This window comes from Solanum verrucosum, unplaced genomic scaffold (assembly GCF_900185275.1).
Source record: "Solanum verrucosum unplaced genomic scaffold, falcon-dt-bn FXZP01000057.1, whole genome shotgun sequence".
Taxonomy (NCBI): domain Eukaryota; kingdom Viridiplantae; phylum Streptophyta; class Magnoliopsida; order Solanales; family Solanaceae; genus Solanum; species Solanum verrucosum.
Window position 1 is genome coordinate 433,390 of NW_026019947.1, and position 24,535 is coordinate 457,924.

Consider the following 24,535-nt stretch of genomic DNA (forward strand, 5'->3'; position numbering starts at 1 on the left):
ATGACTTCTTAATAACTTTTTGATGGTTTCTTGAAAATTCTTATGGTATTAACCCTGGAATTATGAGTTATTCTAAAAGTCATCATATTTACTTCAATCTTTCAACCTTCTACTAAAGTTATTGTCTTAATTATTCAAACCATTAATGTTTTTAATAATTTTGAAAACAATAATTTTATGATTCACTACACCTATTAGTATAAATATATATCTATCAGGCTTTGTTTTCCTTCAACATACCACAAATTTCTCATTTGCATCTCAAATTTTTTAGTTATTATTGAAGATTTTGTTTGTGCTTGTGAGTTTGATGCCAAAATTTTCTTTTAATGCTTTGTAATAACTATTATACAATCAATTCTTTTTACTTTTTTATTTTTTGCATATTCATGTTTGAATCGAAGGAAGATTCATATGACTTCTGACCACATTTAAGTTGATCATGACAATATTCAACATATGTATCAGTTTATATTTTACTTTTCAGGCATATTAGTTAACTTTATGATATATATATATATACAAAGAAAGTTGAATAATATATGTATCATTTAAATTTACTATTTGCAATACAAACATTGTATCAAGTAGTTTGAGGTAAATCTGCAACACACGTTCCCAGAAACTAGTATTACTAATTAAAGTTAGATTACCATTTTGACCCTACATTATTAGTTAAATATTAATTAAAGGGAAAATGGCCTGATATACCTCTCAATTTTGTCCTTTAGAGCTGATATACCCCTCATTATATGAAAGTGACACATATATACCCTTACTTCTATACAAATGACTCACATATACCTATTTCCGTTACAAAAGTAGCTCACATATACCCTTCATCTAACGGAAGTGAAAATATTAATTTTAAATTTATATTTTTAACTTTTAATATAGAAAATTTCATGTAGGAGTATATATGATCCTTCTAGCAAAGTTAAAAGTATATTTTAATTTTTTTCATACATAAATTATTTTTTGACTTCTTTGATTATATTGTTTGAGTTTCTTATTCTTTTTTTTCTTTCATTCTTTAGTGTAAAGAAAATTTTTTAAAACTAATCTTTTTGTGGCTTTATTATAATTTAAAATATTTTTTTCGGCTATATTGTAATTTAGTTTTTATATTTGTATAAAAAGAATTAGGATATCTATAATAAGTTTTACAAGAAAAATTGGTGAAACATGAATAAATTTGACCATCAAAATAATAAATTTAAATTAGTTTGATACAAAAAAAGTGTAAAAAAATACGTGTGAGGAGGATCAAATATACCCCATATGAATTATATATATATATTTTAAAATAATTAAAATTAATTTTTCCACTATCGTTAAAGAAAAAAGTATATGAGATTGTGGACTTAGCAATAAGGTCATTGATATCCCAAAAGGTTAAGGTCAAAGGGCATTTTTGGCCCAAAAAGTAAATGGAGTTCAATATAACACATATCATGTTTTCTATATAACTTCCTACATTATAACATTATCCTTCCAGATTCCCTAAGACAAATGGAGACGTGAAAAGACTTGAGGGGGATAGTAGTGATGATTACAGGGGCGTCGTCTGGAATTGGGCGAGAGTTGTGTCTCGACTTGGTCAAAGCTGGTTGCAGCATCAGTGCTGCTGCTAGGCGTATTGACAGGTTGAAATCTCTCTGCAACCACATTAATTCAGAGGTGTTAACTTGTTATATTTTGAATAATGACAACTCGCAGGAAATCAACAAGGAAGGAAATCGAGCAACCTGGAAATCATGAAGGCATTATGGAAAACAACACAAAGAAGAAGCTCAAGACAAATCAAGATAACCAGAATCCTAGTCAGATTCATGGAGCCATGCATGGAAGGCAAGAGATCTCAAGTCAAGCAATACAAACATTTGAAGAAGTAAAGAGAATATATGTAAATCAATCAAGGAGGAATATATCAGCCAAGATTCAAGGAAGGGATTGAAGATCAACCAAGATTCAAGGAGATCATCTAACAAAGGAAGGGATTTATTTAATCATGCACATATCTGATATGGACATGATTCAGAAAATTAATCAAAATAAATCAAGGACTCAATTTAAGGATCCTTGATTTAAAACTCCCTTGGGTTTCCGAAATAGAGCACTAGACGTCCACATCTATATAAACCTTTCTTAGTCTTTGTAGTGAGGTACGCAACTTCACTTGAGCTTATAGTGCAATCTTCTTTTATCTTTCATAAAGCTTTGTAATCACGTGAGTGGAACAATTGAAAAGAAAATAGAAAGAAAGATTCTGAGGGTAGAATTACAAGTAGAGGAAGTGTCATGGTAGAACATCTGATTTGCATATGGATCAAATCACAGAAACCCTGTACCACCGAAGTTCACTTCAAAGCTCTAAAGGAAACCCTTGAAAACCAATGGACTGGATGTATTCACCACATCGGTGTTCCGAACCGATATAAAAACTATTTTTGTTATTTACTTACTGTAATATTTATTACTGTTTATCTATTCTAGTAATGTGTAGGTGAGTCGACTGAAGGAAATTTTAATTCACCCCCCCTCTTGACTTTCAATTGGTATCAGAGCAGGTCTCACCATTAAAGTGTTTAACCACACGTGAGCAAGTATCCAATGACACACTATCAGATTCCTGGTGCTCTACTTCAAGATGGACATTCCTCACATCGAGCACCATATTTCAATGGACTATACTCCCAGTGGAAAGACAGATTCAGAATCTTTGTCTCTTCAAATGATTATCAAGCATGAATTGTGATCAAGAAGGGTTCAAAGCCTATTCCTGGACTGACCGAAAAAGATTGCACTGAGAAGCCATTTGATCCCGAATCTTTCGATATCACAAAAGAACAACAAAAGGTAATTCAAACTAATGCTAGAGCTATAAGTTTGTTAAATTATGTAATGAGTGGAGATGAATATGACAAGATATCAACATGCGAAACTGTGAAATAAATGTGGGACAAACTAGAAGCGACTTATGAAGGAACCACCAAGGTAAAGAAAGCTTGAATAAGTTCTCTAGTCAATCAATATGAATTATTCAAAATGGCCGAAGATGAAAACATAGAAGCCATGTTCTCGAGATTCAGTAAAATTGTTTGCAAACTCAAATCACTTGGAATGGTGTACTAAAATGGACTACAAGTTAGAAACTTGTTAGAAGTCTTCCCAAGGCTTGGAAAACTAAAGTTGTCATTCTAGAAGATGGAGATTTGCAGAAAATGACGTACGATGAATTTCGAAGCAACTTGATGGCCTATGAACAAAACCATATTAATAGGTACAACAAAGATGATAAAAATAAAATGGTGGCATTCATAGACGAGACGTCTGAAATTGGAGAAGAAGTTGATGAATATCAAGACGAAAGAATGACTCTCATAAATCAAGGAGTGAGACAAATGCTTAGACAAAAAAGACAGAGACCTCAACAGGATTTTAAGAACAATTATTTCAACAGAAATGATGATCGCTGCTACTACTGTGGAAAACCAGGACATATTAAACAAAACTGCCCAGAACGGAGAAGGAGAAACAATCGAAGAAATGAAGATCCAAAAAGACTCGGAGCCTGGGATCAAGGAGAAACAACCGACGATGATCATGATGAAACTACCAACATATGTTCCACGGCACTAGGTGAAACAAGTGAGGTAAGACCTTTTAACTGTCCTAATTGTAATGACTTACAAAACTCTTTGGACATGGTTGTTGATGAATTATAGAAGGTTATTGACGAGTACAATAAAATTTCTCAAGAAAAGAAAGACTGTCAGATTTTTCTCGAAGCAAGTCATATTGAAGCCGACTTACTAACAGAAGAACTAGAGGAAGTAAAAATACAGCTGAATAACATCAGGAAATCTCCCAGTCACAGTTATGTTCGATCTAACAAAACTACTTTTTATAGGAGAAATTCTCCTAGTCATAGTTCTAACATATCCAATAGATATATTTCTAACTCTCATTCTCCTTAAACATATTTTAAATTATTTGCTACACTTGCGGTGATCTTGGTCACAAATCCTTTAACTATAGAAAATATTCTTCTGGAAAATGGATCTGGAGACCAAAAGTTACTAATCATCAAGGATCCAAAAATACTTGGGTACCTAAAAGAAACTGATCTTATTGTTTTGCAGGAGCAATCTAAGAAAACGTACCAAAAGGAAATGTGGGTACTTGACAGTGGATGCTCTAGACATATGTGTGGAAAGAAAGAAAATTTCAAAACTTCAAAAAAATCGATAAAGGATGTGTTAGATTTGGAGACAATGCTAAAGGGGAAGTAACCGGGGTTGGAACTATTACTCTCAGTTCATCATGCGATCTAATCGAAGTGTATCTAGTTAAAGGACTCAAACACAACCTCCTAAGCATTAGTCAACTATATGATGCTGGATTTCAAGTTACTTTTAATACAACTAGCTGCATCATCAAACATCCTGAGAAAAAGCTCACCCTCATCGGAGATCGAGTTAATAATATATATGTCTTAAATAATGTTGATTTTCCATCTCTTACATGTCTTACTGCAGTCTAAAGTGATCTTTGGCAATGGCATCGAAAGCTTGGATACGCAAGTATGCATGCCCTCGAGAAACTATCTAGACTTGAACTAGTCATTGGTCTGCCAAAACTAAAGTTTGAAAAAAATCACATTTGTGACGCATGTCAATTGGGTAAGAAGACTCGTTCATCCTTTAAAGGAAAAGATATTGTTAGTACATCTAAACCTCTTCAGCTTCTTCACATGGATCTGTTTGGTCCTACTCAAACTGCCAACATTGGAGGTAAATGATATGCTTTTGTAATTGTTGATGACTTCTTAAGGTTTACATGGGTAATCTTTCTCACTCATAAAAATGAAGCTTTTGCTAACTTTGAAGTATTTTATAGAAAAATTCAAAGAGAGGTAGGTTACTTCATTACAACTATCCATAATGATCATGGTGGTGAATTTGAGAATAAGGCCTTTGAAGAATTCTGTGCTCAAAATGGTTTCACTCAAAACTTCCCTCTTCTCCTCGATCGAAGTCTTCCTGACCATTTTTGGGCAGAAGTAGTAAGTATTACTTGTCACATTCTTAACAACTGTCTCATCAGGCCTATACGAACTCTGGAGAGGAAAGAAACTTAACATCAGCTATTTTAATCCTTTTGGATGCAAATGCTTCATCCACAATAATGGTAAGAATAATTTTGGTAAGTTCAACCTAAGAAGTGACGAAGGTATCTTTCTAGGCTATGCACCTATCAACAGGGTATTTTGAGTGTTTAATAAAAAAACTTTAAGTGTTGAAGAATCTGTTCATGTGGTATTTGATGACACTAATCCATGAGTACAGGAAGTTGAAGTTGGTGAAGATGAAATTGCTTCATTCAAACTAGCAGAAGATATCTCAAAATCCTCCAATGAAATTATTACTGAAGAGCCAGCTACTGCAGAAGTGGAGTCGACTACTCCAGCCGAAAAAGTCAACATTCCCAGGGAATGAAGACACAATGCCAGCTATCCTGAAAACTTCATTCTGGGAAAGCCAGATGACAAAATCGATCTAGACAAGATCTTCCCTAAAAAACAAGCTTCTTTGGCTCTTATTGTAACGACCCAAAAAAAAAAAACAAACTAGTGAAACTAGAGCCTTACATGTGAGTTTGGAGTTGAGAACTTGATGAAATAATGAGAAATGACAGTGACGTCCGGAAACTAGTCGTTTGAACTAGTAAGTTGTAAGGGTCTTGTCGTTGAAGTTTGGAGTGTTGTTTAAGGGCTTAAGGGGTTGATTAGTTAGTTGATTAATCACCTTTATAAGCTAGCAAGACCTTAAGCTAGGTCATGAAATCATTTCGAACCGAGACCCTCAAAACAGTCCCCTAAAAACAGTTTTTAGTTTTAAGTTAGGAGTGAGGGTCAACTTTAAATGGTCATATCTTTTAGCTCAAAATGAATTAGGTGGACCATTACCTATCCAATTAAAGGTATCTGAGTCCTCTTTCCAACACCACCGAGTTTTCCCTTTTCTGATCTCGGAGTAAAAAGTTATCTCCAAAATAGTGAAGCACTGTCAAAAAGGGCGAGCTTAGACGGGTTTGGTGGAACTTTTAAGTGGGTCCTTATTTATTTTCCTAAGTTGAGTCCCTTTTATTATATGCCTTTCCTAGCAATTATAAAACCCTTCTAGACCAAATTCTTCCATTTTAAGTCACTCCAATTAGAATTAAAAAGAACTCACCTCCTCTCAAATACTTTTCTCTCTACAATCCTCCATTTTAAGAAGGTCAAGAACTTGGAGCTAGGGCTTGGATTGAAGGTGGTTTCTTCATCAATTTTCTTGGGGAATCTTAACAAAGGTATGGTGACCCTTGATCCTTGATTATCTTTCCTTCAAGGAGTCCATTCAAAAGGGTTTCAAAAGTCTTCAAAGAACAAAACTTCTATTTTCTATTCTAGGTATGGGTTCATGGGTAAAATGTTTTCAAAGTCATTATATTGGTGAATTGAAGTTCTATTTATGATTTTAAGATGATTTTTATATGAAACTTCTTCAAGAACCCATGTTTTCATTAAAAGCCTAGAATTTGCTAATGAAGTGGGTTTAATGCCTATGATTTAATGTTGATGAAATTGTGTTTAGATTGGATTGTATTGTTGATTTATATGGTTTTCTATACCTATTTATGATGAATTGTTGGTATATGGATAATTGAGGATTGTGGCCTTATGGGCAAGTTATGGAAGAATTCTCTTGTGGTAAGAAAAATGGTTGGGACTTGAGTGTTGTTGATTATGGCTTTGGAGGATGGTAAGTTGGCTTAATCTCATATTATGGATAAAAAAATTGTTCTTGCTTGGTTTGATCCACTTATGGTGGAGGTGTTTAATTATGGAATGTATTGTGACCATGGCCTTGAAGGCATAGTATGAGAAATATAAGTGTTACATGACATTTTTATGAATGGACATTTAATGGAGCTAATGTGATCATGTTATGAACGTAAATGTGTTATTATTGAAAGGATTTTTCTCAATTTGACACTCATGAATGTTAATGATAGAATATGAAGGATTCTCCAATTTATTGCATATCACGAATTGGTAGAGCTTGTGCATCATTTTCTTGTTTAAATGATTATATTATTGGTTGTTGAATCCTCGGATCGGTAGGCTAGTAACACCCTTCCACTCATGATAATAATGAACCTTGGAATCGGTAGGCTTATCGCACCCTTCCATTAATGATAGTAATGAACCTTGGAGTCGGTAGGCCTATGGCACATTTCCATGAAGGTTAATGATGAGACTTGAACCGGTAGGCCCATGGCACCCTTTCAAGAGGAGTTGATGAGCTTTCCTAAATGAACCTTGAAACGGTAGGCTTAAAGCACCCTTTCACGTGTTAATGAATGTAATTTGGAGTTGGTAGGCCAATGGCACCTCTCCTATGTGATAATGTCAAGGTAACGAACTATTCTATGGGAATGTAGGCTAAGCACCGAGTGGATTTGATTAGATGGAAACTCCCCCAATGGTTAGGCATGAGTTTCAATGATCGTCTACCTTATCCCATAAACTATGTGCCCGCATAGGTAGCTAGTGGATCGATTAAGCTATATATACCGGTCTTCCTTAGGCAAGTAGACCACCTCTTTACGGTGTGGGGACTTATGACACCGGATTCCATGACAAGCTCTCATGGTCTATGTCGGTTAAATTCTTACTTCCCATCATGCGAGATTTCATTATGGTTTCTTGATAGGCTCTACAAAGTGTAGGTAGTAGTATGGGATGCTACCTATACATTGCACGAGTAGGCTTGGAGAGGGTCATAGTGAGTTTCTCTAAATCCTAATGTATGTGACACAATTGTGGCCTAAATAAGGTTATTAAAGAATGTTGGCTCTCAAATGCTTAATATGAGATGCATGCTATACTTGGGTTATATTATGAGTTATTTTCCCTTGTCATGTCTTAATTAATGATATACCTCTTATGTATGAATATTGTGCAAAGGTGAAAGAAAGGAATGATAAGTTACTTTAAGTGACCTAAATGTGGTGCCTTAGTATGGATGGTGGTATGGGACGCCATCTATACATTGCACGAGGTATAGCATAAGGGTTGCTTGAGGTGAAGGTCCAAGGTAAAGGTTTTCATGTTGATATCGTTTAAAAGTGATATTATGACTTACTTGATGTTTATGCTTGTCTTGTATGTCTTTTATGCAACTGTTCATGATACTTCAAAAAGTGGCATAATGCATGGTTTCTAGCCAAAATGTCCCTTTTAAAGCATGTTTTGCATGGTCATCATACTTAGTACTTAATTGTGCTAATTCCATATTTCTCTATTTTCTACTAGTGTAGGTTCCGGAAAGTGAGCGGGTTCTATAGTAAGCTTGGAACTTGAAGTTCTTCCAAGATCTTGTGGTATGTCCTCATATGTCGAGGACAAGACTTTTCTATTCTAATTTTATGATAAGGTTCTTGTAATAGACTTAATAGACTTCTTTTGATTGTAAAGGGCCGTGTCCCTACTTATGTTTCGTGATTGTGTCTAAGATGGCCATGTGAGACTTAGACTTCCGCTGTGTGTTTTTAAAGTTGTTTTAATGAAGCTTGAATGTTTGGATGTAAATAAGTTTTTAATTACGCACTATTATCATTATTGAATGCAATGAATGACTATGTGGCTTGTATAAGACCCCTTCGGGGTCGAATACGCCTTGTTACGACTTGGGGGTGCTCCCGGGTCGTGACACTTATATCCCAAATGGAACCCAAACGAATTAATGAACTAATGGAAGATGAGTCGTGGATACAAGCAATAAAAGAAGAAGTTGATCAATTCGAAAACAATCAAGTGTGGACTCTTAACGAAAGACCTAAGAACTGTTCAGTAATTGGACCAAGTGGGTATTTCGCAACAAATTGAACGAAGACGAAAAGGTTGTTCGAAATAAAGCCAGGTTAGTAGCTCAAGGTTACTCTCAGCAAGAAGGAGTTGACTATGATGAAACCTTTGCTCCCGTCACAAGGTTAGAATCTATTCGAATTCTTCTAGCTTTTTCTTCTTTCAATTGTTTCAAATTTTTTAAAATTGATGTTAAAAGCGCCTTTTTAAATAAGTTTATTAAAGAAGAAGTGTTTGTAAAGCAACCTCCCGATTTTGAAAATCCCTCTTGCCCTGATTATGTTTTTAAATTATCAAAAGCTCTCTACGGTCTAAAACAAGCTTCAAAAGCTTGGTATGAAAGATTGAGCACTTTTCTTATAAAAAATGATTTTCAAAGAGGGAAAATTGATACTACCTTGTTTACAAAAAATCTGATTCCTGCATTCTTATTGTTCAAATTTATGTTGATGATATTATCTTTGGAAGCTCTAACCTTTCTCTTTGTGAGAATTTTGTTAATTCATGAAAGGCGAATTTGAAATGAGTCTCATGAGCGAGCTCTCATTTTTTTCTTGGTTTACAAATTAAGCAGTCAGATAGAGGAATTTTTATAAATCAAGGTAAGTATGCAAAATAGTTGATCAAAAAGTTTGGAATGGAAAAAGGTAAAGCCTTTGGAACACCCATGAGTCCCTCCACTTGTCTAGAATCTGATACAACAGGAAAAATCAGTTGACGAAAAACTATATCGAGGAATGATTGGATCTCTATTATATCTCACTGCAAGTCGACCAGACATCTTGTTTAGCGTTTGGAAATGCACACGATTTCAATCCGCTCCAAAGGAATCACATCTCACTGCTGTAAATTGAATCATTCGATATCTCATTGGGACCTCTGATATATGGTGGGGTTATGGAATCCTTTTTTTGAGAATTTTGATTTAATTGGATTTTCAGTTACTGACTTTGTAGGTGATAAAAATGACAGAAAAAGCACCAGTAGAACATGCTTGTTTTTTGGAAAATCCCTTATTTCCTGGCATAGTAAGAAGCAGACTTCCGTTTCCCTCTCAACTACTGAGTCCGAATATCTGGCAGTTGGAAGTTGTGGCACTTAACTACTTTGGATGATGCAGCAACTTTTAGACTATGGTCTATCCTTCGAAGGAGTACCTATTTTTTGTGATAATACTAGTGTTATTAGTTTATCTAAATATGTTGTGCATCACTCCAGGCTAAACATATAGACATCAAACATCATTTTATTTGTGATCATGTTGAAAATGGTGATTTTGTACTTGAATTTGTTGATTCTGAAAATCAGTTAGCCGATATTTTTTACAAAATCTTTGCTTGAGAAAAGGTTTTTTTACCTTCGAGAATGTCTTGGTATTACTGTGATTATTGATTAATTTTACCGACTTTCCTTATTACTGTGATTATTAATTAATTTTACAGGCTTTCCTTATTTATCTTGTTTCTCATTAACTATTTTCCTTTTTTGTAGAGTCATTATGTCCTTCTCTCTTCTCCATAAAACTCTTCGTTTTCTTCAAACGTCCCATCTGTCGCTGATACGCTCAAATTACACCACCTTTCAGAAGCATAAGCGATCGTTATCAAGTAAAGAACCCAACTTGTAGGTTGAGATCGATCTTACGAGGAAAATGGTTTAGACTTTACTTTTAATCAACAATTATATTCAATTAGTCAAATTATTTCCAGAAGCAGGTAATAAAAATGGGGGTTGTGCTTGTGTGAAATAAATAGTAAGAACTTAATAAGTAATCAATAATTAAACTCAACTTTGGTTGTTATCAAGATAAGAGAAATAACTAGGGTACACGTGTTCCCCATAATCTCATAACGCAGTAATCCTAGTAATAGCAATCCTTTTCTAGTGTATTACATGCAAAGTGATAAGTTAGGTATCTCTAAATCCTTGGTCCGGCATCTAGAGAATTTCACCCCGCACCTTGGTCCGGCTACGTGTGTATAATTTACTTACCCTTACCTTTACCTCATATTAGACATCATAATCGATGTTTGGCTTAGTTATTACTTCGCACCAATCAACACTAGCCTATTAGATAGTATCACACTAAATCTATGTTGATAATTCTTTTCTTGTTAATTACCTCCTTGGTCCGGCAAGTAGTAACAAGGCAAGTTCTAACGTTGGCCACCGTTAAAAAGACTTCTAAACGAAAGAATTATCAATGCATGCAAAATACTAGTCAAGAATTGCTTATTTACTATTCATACTTTGTTAATCGATCATGGTTCCCACAACCCTAGTTGTGGATTTAGTTACTCATATTAGCAAGAACACAATTCATAATTGTAGATGGAGAAATCATGAACTTACGTAAAGAGAATAATAAACCCAGAAAATTAACTTGAATTGCAAAGCCAAAATCTTCAAAACGAACTTGGGAAATTAATAATTGCTAGGGTTGCAAATTAATCTCCAAAGTTACAAAGCAAAAATAGAATATTAGTGTCTAACCTCCAAAAACGAGGTTTACATGTCCTATTTATAGAAAACAAATCCTAAATAAAAAAGGAAACAAATTAAGGAAAGTTTTGTTCAGGTACGCGTCTTCGATCCACGAGACTGACTTACGGACCGTCGATGGATCTACGGTCCGTAAGTCCCTTCCGTCACTAGGGACTTAGAAAATATTTCAGCATCCAACAATCAACTTCTCTAAAGCAAACGACGGACCAGCAGCACGGACCGTAGATCGACCTACGGTCCGTCAATCCCTTCCGTAGCTCCATACTTAGAATCTTCAAAAATCAGGTACTGGAACCCTCGCAGTCTCATTCTACGGATTAACAGTACGGTCCGTAGATCAATCTACGGACCGTCAATGGGCACCGTGGTTCCACACTTGGTCAGATTTCCCTGATTTGTCCTCAACACCATGCCTGCTGATCTACGGTCATCACCTACGGACCGTGAATGGACCTACGGTCCGTAGATGACCTATGTGGATGCCTTTTTCTTCATTTCCTTTAGCTGTCTCTAAACTTCCTCGCCTGAATACCTTTCCTGCAAAACATGATAAAACACATAAAAATCAATATAAAAAGGCCCTAGACACACACAACTTGTAAGTTAAATGTGTTAGAAATACCGTAAACTCACGGTATATCAACACCATCAACTTAAATTCGTTGTTTGTCCTCAAGCGACACACTAGAACTCTAAACGACACTTGTATAGAAGCAAGCATTTCTAACTCAAGCAATCACATGGCTCTCTACCTCCTCATTATTCGGTGCACATTCGTTCTCTTAGACTCGATAAGCCAATTCATGTGGATCACATCATGACACAGACCAACCAACTGATACACAACAGACACCTTCTCACTGTCACCCAGGTACCAACTTTCCAACAATGGAACTAGTGCCCTTACTTCAAACGAAATCCTCTTTTAGCAAAAATTTGATTTCATTTATGGTACAAGGATTTATTCAACACTCACGCTCAGAAGTAATTTCAAATACAGTTAGTGCTTACTGCCATAAGCTTGCCCTTATTTTCACTGCTCAGACTCTTCAAACTAGACTCCAGGATCACTATAGGACTTTATTGGCTTGTAACGTAGGCTCAGGGTCAGGTGTGGTACATTTGGGTACTGTTTAGTGACTTTCTGCCCTCCTTGTCATTACACTAGGCTTTTAACCTCTTTTTGCCCTATTTTTGTCATATTATTGCTTTACCATTTTCCCTTGGTTTTCTTCAACCACGGAAGTGACTTTAAACTTTGTAGCTCAATTTCTTTTTATTTTATTGCTCCTTTCTCTTTGAATAATTCACATCCTTTCCTTACGTTTCCCCCATTTTCTTTTTCTTTTTTTTATTTTTTTAATTTATTTTTCACTCTTTTCATCCCCATTTTTCTTTCAGTTTCCTCTTTCATAGCCACCCTCAACTTATGGATTTTCTGTTAGTTGAGGTTCACAATACCCGATGTCAGGTCAGGGCCAAGATTGAAGTTACTTTTTACATTAGCCACCCTCAACTTAGGCTTTTGGCCTAAGTCAAAGTGCACATGTCCGAGAAGGGACCGGGGCCAACATAGTAGATTATGGGAAGGTGAGTTCGGGGTTTTAGAAAGAAATGATTTATTTTTAGGCTCAAAGTTGGATCAAAGGGAACAATTATTTCATTTGGTTGAATCCTTCTAGGCAATTTATGGGTTTTTCAGAACAATGGCCTATGATCACTTCCTATCCTCTAGATTGAATTGTCTTAGCAGGACTAACCGGGCAAGTTCTAGTTTTGCACAAAACTGTTTGAACAGTCAATGATTTTCACCCACTCTTGGCACAAGTTTCATTATCAGATTATCAGACTACCCAGTTCAAGTTCCAGGTTTAATCATGCAATCAAGTCGATTATTACTATGTCATACTCAGAGCCAACTCAATCAACAACTCGTAGCCTACTTCTAGCATACGTTCTATATCATGCTTCTACACACACAATCCTAAGACATGCCGGTTCAACAAAAATTAAACAGTCTCTTGGGGTAAAAGAACACAGGCAAGAAAACCCCAAGAGAGGATACATGAGTTAGGTTACTCAGGCTTCACCCTATCACTCACGATCCATTTACCCCACCCCCAACAAAAATAAATGCAATTGTCCACAATGCATACATAGACAGTAAAAGTGAATGGATTTGAGTGAAGCAAACCTGTGGCGCAAAGCGCCGGCGAATCATCAACAAGCAGGGGGATCCGGTTTCCCGGAGCCCTCTGGAACATCAGTGGGGGCACCTTCAGTAGTGCCCACCTCAGCAATCCTAGCACCCTCAGTAGTGCTCGCATCGCCTCTTAAAATAGGCTGATCCACTGCAACTAGGGCAGAGCTCGATGCCCCTACAGCTCTCTCACGCACCCTTTGCTGGCGCAACTCTTCGTCTGCGATCGAAGCCCTCCTAGCCTCCTTCTCCTGCCGACGCTGTCTTTTATGAGCTTTCTCTTCCTCCGTGCGATGAGAGCGGTGCCGCTTGCCCTTGGCATGTGTCGGTGCAGGACCCTCCTTGGTGATGCCACTGAATAGAGTATCTAGTACTGTATCATCAGCCAGCGCAGTAGGGGCAGCCTGAGTCTCCACTGAAGGTGCAGCAAGAATGACATCAACATCAGTCCGGAGGCTGGCTATGTCAGCTTGCAAAGCAGATAAGTCTGTAGCCGGAACTGATCGCTCGAGGACTCGCAACTCAAAGGCGTCAAGCCGCTTATTAACCGCCAGGACCTTACGGTCCATCATCCCCTCCATCCTGCGCTCCAATCTAGCCTCGAACTCGGCAATTGACTTTTGCATCCAAGGCTGGATGTGATGCAGCAGTGTGGCCATCTGCGCCTCTAACTTTTGTACTCTGGCCATCGGGACAACTGTCGCTCCTAACGGTGGTGTGGACCGGGAAGAACTAGGAGCAAATCTAGCTGCCTGAGAAGAGGAGCCTGGGACAGTGTCGGTGTGGTCTGGGATAATGGGGTCACCGCCCTGTGCCTGCCCCACAGTGTCTGCAAGATCGGAGCTCAAGGGGGTACCTCAATCTGGGGCTCTCTGCGAGGTGCTGCCACATTCGCGTCATCCCGAATAAGGTCGATGTCCAATGCCCCTGTAGGGTGGACTAGCCTGTCACAATGCCAGATCGGCACTCCAGAGTCCCTGCACAAGTGAAATATCAGACAGGGGAAAGGGTAAGTAGTGGAGGTCCTGAAAGCTCTCTCGTGGATTTCTGCCAGCAGCATTCGGGCAAAGTCGATCTCTACTGCCGCCACCAATGCAGCAACCATCACCGCTCTATCCCAAGTGACCTGATTGTCAGCTTTTGTGGGCGACACTCTGTTGCGTACCAACAGCCAGAAGAATTTTGCTACGAAGTTCAATGTGGCCTTCTGGATGCCCAACCGTGGAGCACCGACCCATTCCGCTCGCTCGCCATCTGCAACAATGTACTGGGCTAGCCATAGTATCACAGCCTCTCGCTGCTCAGCATTCCTCTGGAAAGCGCTACTCCGCACGATGTCCCAGTGGTAATCAAACTCGGAAGTGTTCGGAGACCAAGAGTGGCCCGTGGTGGGACCATAGAGAAAACGGCTAATGGTAGCGGGTGATATGTCTACCGGACACCCTCGAACCAAGGTGGAAGTGAGCGAGGACTGAGCTAGTGGCTTTGACCACTTGGAAATAGACCCGCGGAGAGTGGCCGCATAGGAAGCATAGAACTCTCGGACGATCTCCTCGCTATACGTCCCTAGGTGTCGAGCCATCCAATCACACTTGTGAAGTTTAAATAGCCGGTGAATATCTTGCACAGTATGCAAGCTCCCCGTGAGGACTCTGCGCTCCTCTTGAATTAATCGGGCCATTTTTTGTTTGTCATTTACCATCTTTGCATCCCGATAAATTTGCCATTGACCCTCTACACACCACCTATTCAGCTCCCCTGCTACCGGAGCGGGTTCATCACTCCGTGGTGCAGGAATGGCCTCTGAACTAGTTGCCTCATCAGACGAGGCTGCTTGGTCATTCTCTCCAGACCCTGTGGATGATTTGGCATTGGACCCTGTAGCATGGACAGACTTTGATTGTGAAGAGTGGGCAGACTGGGAGCCTGAGGCATGGGTAGACTCGGATCCGGACATAGGTCCCTCTGAACTGGAAGCAGCCCCAGTTGGTGACCCGATCAGTGTGTGCTCCTTATCAGACTGGGAGACAGTGACTACGTTGGGGATCACCTTCCGGGGGGTGCTTCTGGGTGCTGCGCGAGAGGCCCTAGGGTTGAGAGGCACATATGCTGGGTCAGAGTCATTCTCGGTGTCCTCATCAATCAACCAGAAGCTAGGGGCAACTGATATGGACTTGCCCCGTTTTGAGTAGGTGACCATCTTCTTGGGTGCCATCGTACCTGCAGGAGCGATATTAGTGCCAAAACTAACCATATGCAGCAAAAGAAACTATGTAGAGTTGGTAACGAGCCTAAACGAAGTCCACAAAATTTTTTTGACAAATGCTACAGTGGTCATCCACGAAGGAAACCTACGGTCCGTGGATCTCTTCCGTGGATCAGGGTGCCTGAAATATAGGTCGCAGATGAAAACCACGGAAGTGCAGAATGGTCCGTATATGGATCTACGGACCGTAGTCCACCTCTGTGGTTTTACAGTTGGTGAAAATTTGCAGGTGCATCTAATGACGAACCCCATCTACGGTCCGGCAGCGGCGCCAAAATTTGATACGCTCAAATTACACCTCTTTTCAGAAGCATAAGCGATCGTTATCAAGTAAAGAACCCAACTTGTAGGTTGAGATCGATCCCACGAGGAAAATGGTTTAGACTTTACTTTTAACCAACAATTATATTCAATTAGTCAAATTATTTCCAGAAGCAGGTAATAAAAATGGGGGTTGTGCTTGTGTGAAATAAATAGTAAGAACTTAATAAGTAATCAATAATTAAACTCAACTTTGGTTGTTATCAAGATAAGAGAAATAACTAGGGTACACGTGTTCCCCATAATCTCATAATGCAGTAACCCTAGTAATAGCAATCCTTTTCTAGTGTATTACATGCAAAGTGATAAGTTAGGTATCTCTATATCCTTGGTCCGGCATCTAGAGAATTTCACCCCGCACCTTGGTCCGGCTACGTGTGTATAATTTACTTACCCTTACCTTTACCTCATATTAGACATCATAATCGATGTTTGGCTTAGTTATTTCTTCGCACCAATCGACACTAGCCTATTAGATAGTATCACACTAAATCTATGTTGATAATTCTTTTCTTGTTAATTACCTCCTTGGTCCGGCAAGTAGTAACAAGGCAAGTTCTAACGTTGGCCACCATTAAAAAGACTTCTAACGAAAGAATTATCAATGCATGCAAAATACTAGTCAAGAATTGCTTATTTACTATTCATACTTTGTTAATCGATCATGGTTCCCACAACCCTAGTTGTGGATTTAGTTACTCATATTAGCAAGAACACAATTCATAATTGTAGATGGAGAAATCATGAACTTACGTAAAGAGAATAATAAACCCAGAAAATCAACTTGAAGCCAAAATCTTCAAAACGAACTTGGGAAATCAATAATTGCTAGGGTTGCAAATTAATCTCCAAAGTTACAAAGCAAAAATAGAATAATAGTGTCTAACCTCCAAAAACGAGGTTTACATGTCCTATTTATAGAAAACAAATCCTAAATAAAAAAGGAAACAAATTAAGGAAAGTTTTGTTCAGGTACGCGTCTTCTATCCACGAGACTGACTTACGGACTGTCGATGGATCTACGGTCCGTAAGTCCCTTCCGTCACTCGGGACTTAACAAATATTCAGCATCCAACAATCAACTTCTCTGAAGCAAACGACGGACCAGCAGCACGGACCGTAGATCGACCTACGGTCCATCAATCCCTTCCGTAGCTCCATACTTAGAATCTTCAAAAATCAGGTACTGGAACCCTCGCAGTCTCATTCTACGGATTAACAGTACGGTCCGTAGATCAATCTACGGACCGTCAATGGGCACCGTGGTTCCACACTTGGTCAGATTTCCTTGATTTGTCCTCAACACCATGCCTGCTGATCTACGGTCATCACCTACGGACCGTGAATGGACCTACGGTCCGTAGATGACCTCCGTGGATGCCTTTTTCTACATTTCCTTCAGCTGTCTCTAAACTTCCTCGCCTGAATACCTTTCCTGCCTAACATGATAAAACACATAAAAACCAATATAAAAAGGCCCTAGACACACACAACTTGTAAGTGAAATGTATTAGAAATACCGTAAACTCACGGTATATCAGTCGCTTCACCGCCAGACTCTTCATCCTTCCTTCTCCCTTTTTATTTCTCCTTTCTCTCCTCTCTCTTTCACTCATCTCTTCTCCATCTCACCATGACCCACACTCGATCCATGGGTACTCTCCGAAAAGCTAAAATTCCTTCTGCTTCCCTTGAAGTGGAACTTCTCTCGTCTTATTCCTCTGAAATAGAATCGGTGGTTCACTCTTCTTTGTCAAAGAAACGTCCATATTCATCCAAGAAGAAGGACACCAAGATGTCCCATCCTACTTTCCTAGAGATCTTCACTGCGGATGACTCATTGATTTTCTAGGGATTGGAGCATAAGATGAGATTTTCCTCCTTCTCAAAGTGACCTATTGTGCCTGGTCGAGTGATAAACTTGGAACAACTTGAGGCATCTTACTGCGCTGTAAGTACCTTCTTTCGTGCTCAGAAGTTATCCCTTCGATTGCGTCTCTATGGGCTTGAATTTTTTAAAGAACCGGTCCGTCTATTTTAGGCAAACCTTCGGATCTCTGTTGACAATGGTGAGTGGGAAATCCTAATTTTGGGTAACCGTATCATACTGAATGACTCTCTGTTTAAGGAAGCGTTTGGTTCTGAGTTTTTTTGCGATATTCCTTTTATGCATGGAAATTTTTGGCCTGATCAGTTTGAAATCTCTCTGGAAGATGCTAAGACTTTTGTTGTTGAAGCTATGTCACGCCCCGAGCCTACACCCTGGACGTGGCCGGCACTCGAAGACCATTGCTGGTCCCCAAGCGAACCCTCATCCTGGCTGACTCAAAGCGGAAGACTAACTTAAGCATACAAGAGCTTAAAACTGAATAAGAGTTTATAAACTCAACTTTACAAATCTTTAACTCAAAAGAAAACCCTGTATAATAGAATATATATACAACTCGCCATAAAAGGCAACTTTAGTCTTCAAAACATTTAACAAAATAAATGAAAAGACTTCTGAAACTCTACTATAAAAGTAATATGACTTTTGTGGGAGGTTCTTTAATCGACAACTACCACTATGAGCCTTAGTGATGATACAACGTTTTACCTCACGTTGCCCAAGGACCATCCTATACCTTTCCATCGATATAGGAAGCTAACACAACGTTTTACGTCACGTTGCCCAAGGACCATCCTATACCTTGCCATCGATATAGGAAGCTAACTTTACTAAGTGGATCCACTAGCTTAACTTTACATGATCATCTAAAAAGTATGATCCGTTTAATCCCATGTTGGCGCATGGTTCTTATGGAGAGTTGAGTTAATATGAACTCGTGTCCCCAATTCGGTACTCAATATTACTCCCAAAAATACTTTGGCTCATGCTTTTAAAACAACTTCTTTCTTTAGTATGAGATAATTACTCAAAGCTTAGCCCAAAGGCTCTTTTGGAATCAATGTTCCCTTTCTTTGCTCAAATGTGTAAAAACATTTATAAACTCTTAGGGAATACTTAGTCCCCTTATAGCTTTTGAGAAATGAACTCAACTCTTTACTCTTTACTTTACTTGAAACTCTTGACTCAACTTGAAACTCTTAACTTTTGTCTTAACTTGAAACTCGATACTTTTGACTTGACTTGAAACTCTCGACTTAACTAGGAACTCTACATTCTTTACTTAACTTGAAACTTGAGCCTTAAAAAGAAGTTAAAACGTTCAATGAAGACTCTTGGAAAGCCTTAAAGACTTATTTTGACTTAGTTACTTCTAAGCTTGACTTCACTTGACTTGGAAACTAACTTCACTTGACTTGAATTGGAAACTAACTTCACTTGACTTTGATCCTAACTCGCCTTGAATTGGATTATGGATTTAAGGTGTATGATCACACGTTTATGGATGAGTTTGGGCTGTTAAGATGTACCTTAAAGTATTGGAAACAACTATAAAACATAGGTACTTTACCAAGGAACATGTGTGAAAAAGTGGGAATGAAAGGTAAAGGGAAGGATTGGCGTCCTTGGCGCTCTAAGAGGCGCGGGGCGCCAGCCCTTAACTTCAGAGGGCTTGCTGGGCGCTCTGCCAGGCGCTCTGCCCCAACGGGAAAGTTCAGCCTCCCTTTTTGGGGGTGCGCTGGCTGGCGCGACAGCCCAGCCCTTTTCCCCTAAAAATTCGACTATTTCCCCTTGTTTCTTTCCAACTCTAAATCCTCTCAACCTCAAAGGTTCCAGCAGCAAAATCACAACCAAATCATGTCCCAAATCAACAAGGAACTTCAACACCACAATCAACAACACAACCAACAACTTCAACAACACAACCAATCTTTTCTTGAAAATAAAATGAATTTGGAGTGTGGGGGAAAGGACCAACCCAAACACTAAGGATCATAAAATCCCTCAACATACAAGAGATTCAACTCAAAAACACAACCATATCATGTACTAAACCAACAAGAACTTCCAGCAACACAACTAACAACTTCAACAACACAAACCAACAATTTCAATAACCCAACCAAGCTTTTCTCGAAAATAAAACGAGTTGGGCGTGTGGGGGAAAGGATCAAACCAACACTAAGAACTCACATACCTGATTAGGGATCACCCCCGATGAAAATCCACGACGATCCTTAGCTTCTTCTTCTATTTCTCCTCTTCTTTCTCTCTTCACTCTCAAAACCCTCACTCTCACTCTTTTAAAAAGAAAAACTGATCAAAAATCAGCCTAACACCTTAATATAACCAAAAGAATTGGCTAGGGAAAAGACCAAAATACCCTTAAAATTTTCGGACTAAACTGCCATGTGCGAATGTGCCAATAGCCCAACTTCCAAAGGGCATAACTCACTTATACGAACTCGGAATCGAGAAAACTCGGCGGCGTTGGAAAGATCATTCCAAGGGCTTTCCAGACATAACTGGAAATTCACCTAAATCATTCTGAGTTAGGAGTTACGACTGCTCAAAATTGACCAAAAACTCACCTTTTTTCCATACTTAGCCAAATTTTCCAGATTTTTGAATTATTTCCAAAAATGACTATTTCCAATTCAACTCTTCTTGGAACTCAATGTGCTACATCTAGGGACCTTAACTTAACACTCAAGAAATCTTTATTCCTCGGTAAAATCTCACTCCACATGAAGGACGGCTCGAGTCTTAGTTCGAAAAATTCTCTGGGGTGTTACAAGCTAGTTCTGATCTCTCTAATTTTGGTCCCTTATCTCTTGGTTTTGAGAATCACATTCTCGCCCATATTGTGGCTACCACCCTGGTTCCACGAAAGGGCTCTCTAAGCAATATCTCCAACAAAGATATATTTTTCTGTACTACCTTTTAAATAAGCTTCGTATAAATTGGGCTATGTGGTTTCGCGAGTACATGATTGAAAGCATTGAAGACAATAACCCCTCTGCCAGCTTACCCTATGGACTGCTTATATCTCGTATTATTGTAAACTCTCTTGTGGATCTCTCTAAATATCGGCATGTGTTAATTGATGTTACTTATGACACTCGTACCTTCTTAAGCATGGGTATGTTCTCGTCAATGATAAATGGTATAAGAAAGAGTCTGTCCAATCCAGGGCTGATACACCCAGGGCTACTAGAATCTCATCCGACTCTGCTTTTTGCTTCTCAAAGAGGCAGAACACATTGAGGTAAGGCTAGATGGACTGGAATCTCACATGCAAGTTTTACAGGATACCCTTGGAAGGGTACTACCGCTGCACAAGGATTCTAGCACTGATGTTGGGAAGCTCCGTCTCAAGGTGGGAGGACTTAAGAAGGATGCCATTCGCTCGATCAATACAATTCTCAAGGAAGTCAACTCCATCAAAACTGGAGTTGACTCTGCCCATAATGAGTTGGTTATATCAATGCATACCTTTTACTCCACTTTTTCTAAGACTGTTGAGCACTCTCTTAACACTTTTTGCAGGAATGTGCTCAACACTCTGAAGTACTTTCATGGTGATCGTTAAGACAACGACTTTCTTTCTCTTTTGTTAAGACAATTAGTTTGTGGAGATATGTCTCATTATCTTTTGGACTGTAATTTCGGGGTTTCTAACCCCATACTCTTTGCTTGTATATTTGTTTTTGCCTATCATGTTTGTTGCTTTGTTTTCCTTTTTGATTATGTCTAAGGCGGAAAAAATCTAGACATAACATACAGAAAGAGGGAGCACACAAATGTCCGTCAGTCTAAGATACATCAAATAGGGATGTCAAATTAAACTTGTATTAGTTATAGTTGTCATTATCAAAAAGGGGGAGATTGTTAACTTGTTATATTCTGAATAATGACAACTCGCAGAAAATCAACAAGGAAGGAAATCGAGCAGCTTGGAAATCATGAAGGCATTATGGAAAACAACACAAAGAAGAAGCTCAAGACAAATCAAGACAACTAGAATCCTAGTCAGGACTCATGGAGCCACGCATGGAAGGCACGAGATATCAAGTAAAGTAATACAAACATTTGAAGAAGGAAAGAGAATATCTATAAATCAATCAAGGAAGAATATATCAGCTAAGATTCAAGGAAGGGATTGAAGATCAACCAAGATTCAATGAGATCATCTAACAAAGGAAGGGATTGATTTAGTTATGCACATATCTGATATGGACATGATTCAACAAATCAATCAAAATAAATCAATGACTCAATTTAAGAATCCTTCATTTAAAACTCCCTTGGGTTTCCGAAACAGAGCAGAAGTCGTCCACATCTATATAAACCTCTCTTAGTCTTTGTAGTGAGGTACGTACCTTCACTTGAGCTTATAGTGCAATCTTCTTTTATCTTTCATAAAACTGTGTAATCACGTGAGTGAAACAATTGAAAAGAAAGAGAAAGAAAGATTATGAGTGTAGGTTTACAAGTAGAGGAAGTGTAAAGGTAGAACATCTGATTTGCATATCAGACAAGATCAAATCACAGAAACCCTGTACCACCGAAGTTCACTTCAATGCTCTAAAGGAAACCCTTGAAACCCAAGGGGACTGGACGTAGGCACCATATCGGTGTTTCGGACCAGTATAAAAACTCTTTGTGTTTTTTACTTACTACAATATTTATTACTGTGTATCTATTCAACTAATGTGCAAAAGGAAATTTTAATTCACCCCCCTCTTGACTTTCAATAAGGTCTCGAACGAACATTCGCCCTCGAGCTTGATGTCACATCCAATGGTGCTACTATTGAGGTCGCTGTACAAAGAGCTTGGAATGCCTTTGGACTTATCGATACCTTGATTAACAACGCCGACATTAGAGGTATGGTTGAAGAGAATTGTAATTTCTAAAAAGATAAATTAAGCTTTAGATAACATCAATGATTATACACTTCAACACGGTAACAATATCATATAATATATTTATATAGGTAATGTGAGCTTTTCACTAGAACTCTCAGAGGAGGAGTGGGAACATATCTTCAAGACGAATCTCAGAGGGGCATAGTTGGTGTCAAAGTACATCTGTAGACGCATGTGCGATGCTAAGAAGGGCGGAGGATCTGTTATTAATATGTCTTCAGTTTATGGTCTGGATCTAGTACTATTACCAGGGTGTATTGCCTACTCTTCTTCGAAGATGGCTCTTGACATGTTCACTAGAAATTGTAATCTTAAAACTTCTACCATTGATGTTTTATCAAATTATCCATTTAATTTCTTCTCTATTAATTATTCGAATTATTGCAAATTATGGCACTTGAAATGGGAGTATACAATATTAGAGTGAACTCAATAGCACCAACAATTTTCAAATTTGAGATAACATAGAGTCTTATTCAAAAGGAATGGTGCAAATGTGTTATTTCGAGAATTGTTCCTTTGAGAGATTTTGGAACGACAGATCCAGTTATAACATCAATCGTACAGTATTTAAACCTTGATTCATCATAATATGTATCGGGCAATATTTTCATTATTGACGGCGGATGTAGCTTAACTGGTGTCCCCATTTTCTCATCGCTTTAGAATAGAGAGATCGATTCACGATTTAAGTTTGATGTGTTAAGGATTTTGTTGGCACGTTATTCAGTATACACCTAAACTTTTTGTTACCTTCTTATGCTTTGGTTACTTGATATGTAAAACATATTGTCACGACCCAATTTCTTGAGTCATGATGTCACCTACTATACCCCACTAGTAGGTAAGTCAAACTGTAACCCAGAACATCAAGCAATGAGCGTAAGGGCAGAAACTAGCGAAAACAATAATTTAAACAAGGACAACAAGGTGGAAGCAAACCAAAATAAATATATACAAAAATCCCTCCCAGAATCTGGAAGTCACTAATACAGAGCTGTCTAATAAATAGTATAAGTCCCAAAAGTGGACCATAACAAAGTGTGTCTCAAAAGCAACAAGACTAGCTAAACCAAAAGAAAGGATGCAGAGTGTAGCATGACTACCAAAACAACAAGTACTCAGTAGGCATGAAAGGATGTATAGTGTAGCATGAGTACCAAAACAACAAGTACTCAGTAAGTCCCAAAATAGATGTAGAGTGTAGCATGAGTACCAAACCAACAAGTACTCAGTAGGCATGAAAGGCTGACTGAGCAAAAATGGTAAAAACAATAAGAAAGGATAAAATCTAGACACGGAGAGGTCAAAACAGATATGAAAGAAAGCACACGAGCATACCAAAAATAAAGTAAGTACAACTAAACTAAACCTAACTGGACCCCATAAGTCCAGAAGGTACACTCGTGCGCAAGTTTAAATAAAACCTGAACGGACCCCCATAAGCCCGACAGGTACACATAATAGCTAAGTCTACTGAGAAAGAAGAAAAAGGGGCTCCCAGCCC

General features: G+C 38.4%; 1 pseudogene; it reads left to right on the forward strand.

Moving 5' to 3' along the window:
- The first annotated feature begins 1,512 nt into the window (after positions 1-1,512).
- LOC125810587 (uncharacterized) lies at positions 1,513-23,694 on the forward strand (annotated as a pseudogene).
- The last annotated feature ends 841 nt before the right edge of the window (positions 23,695-24,535 follow it).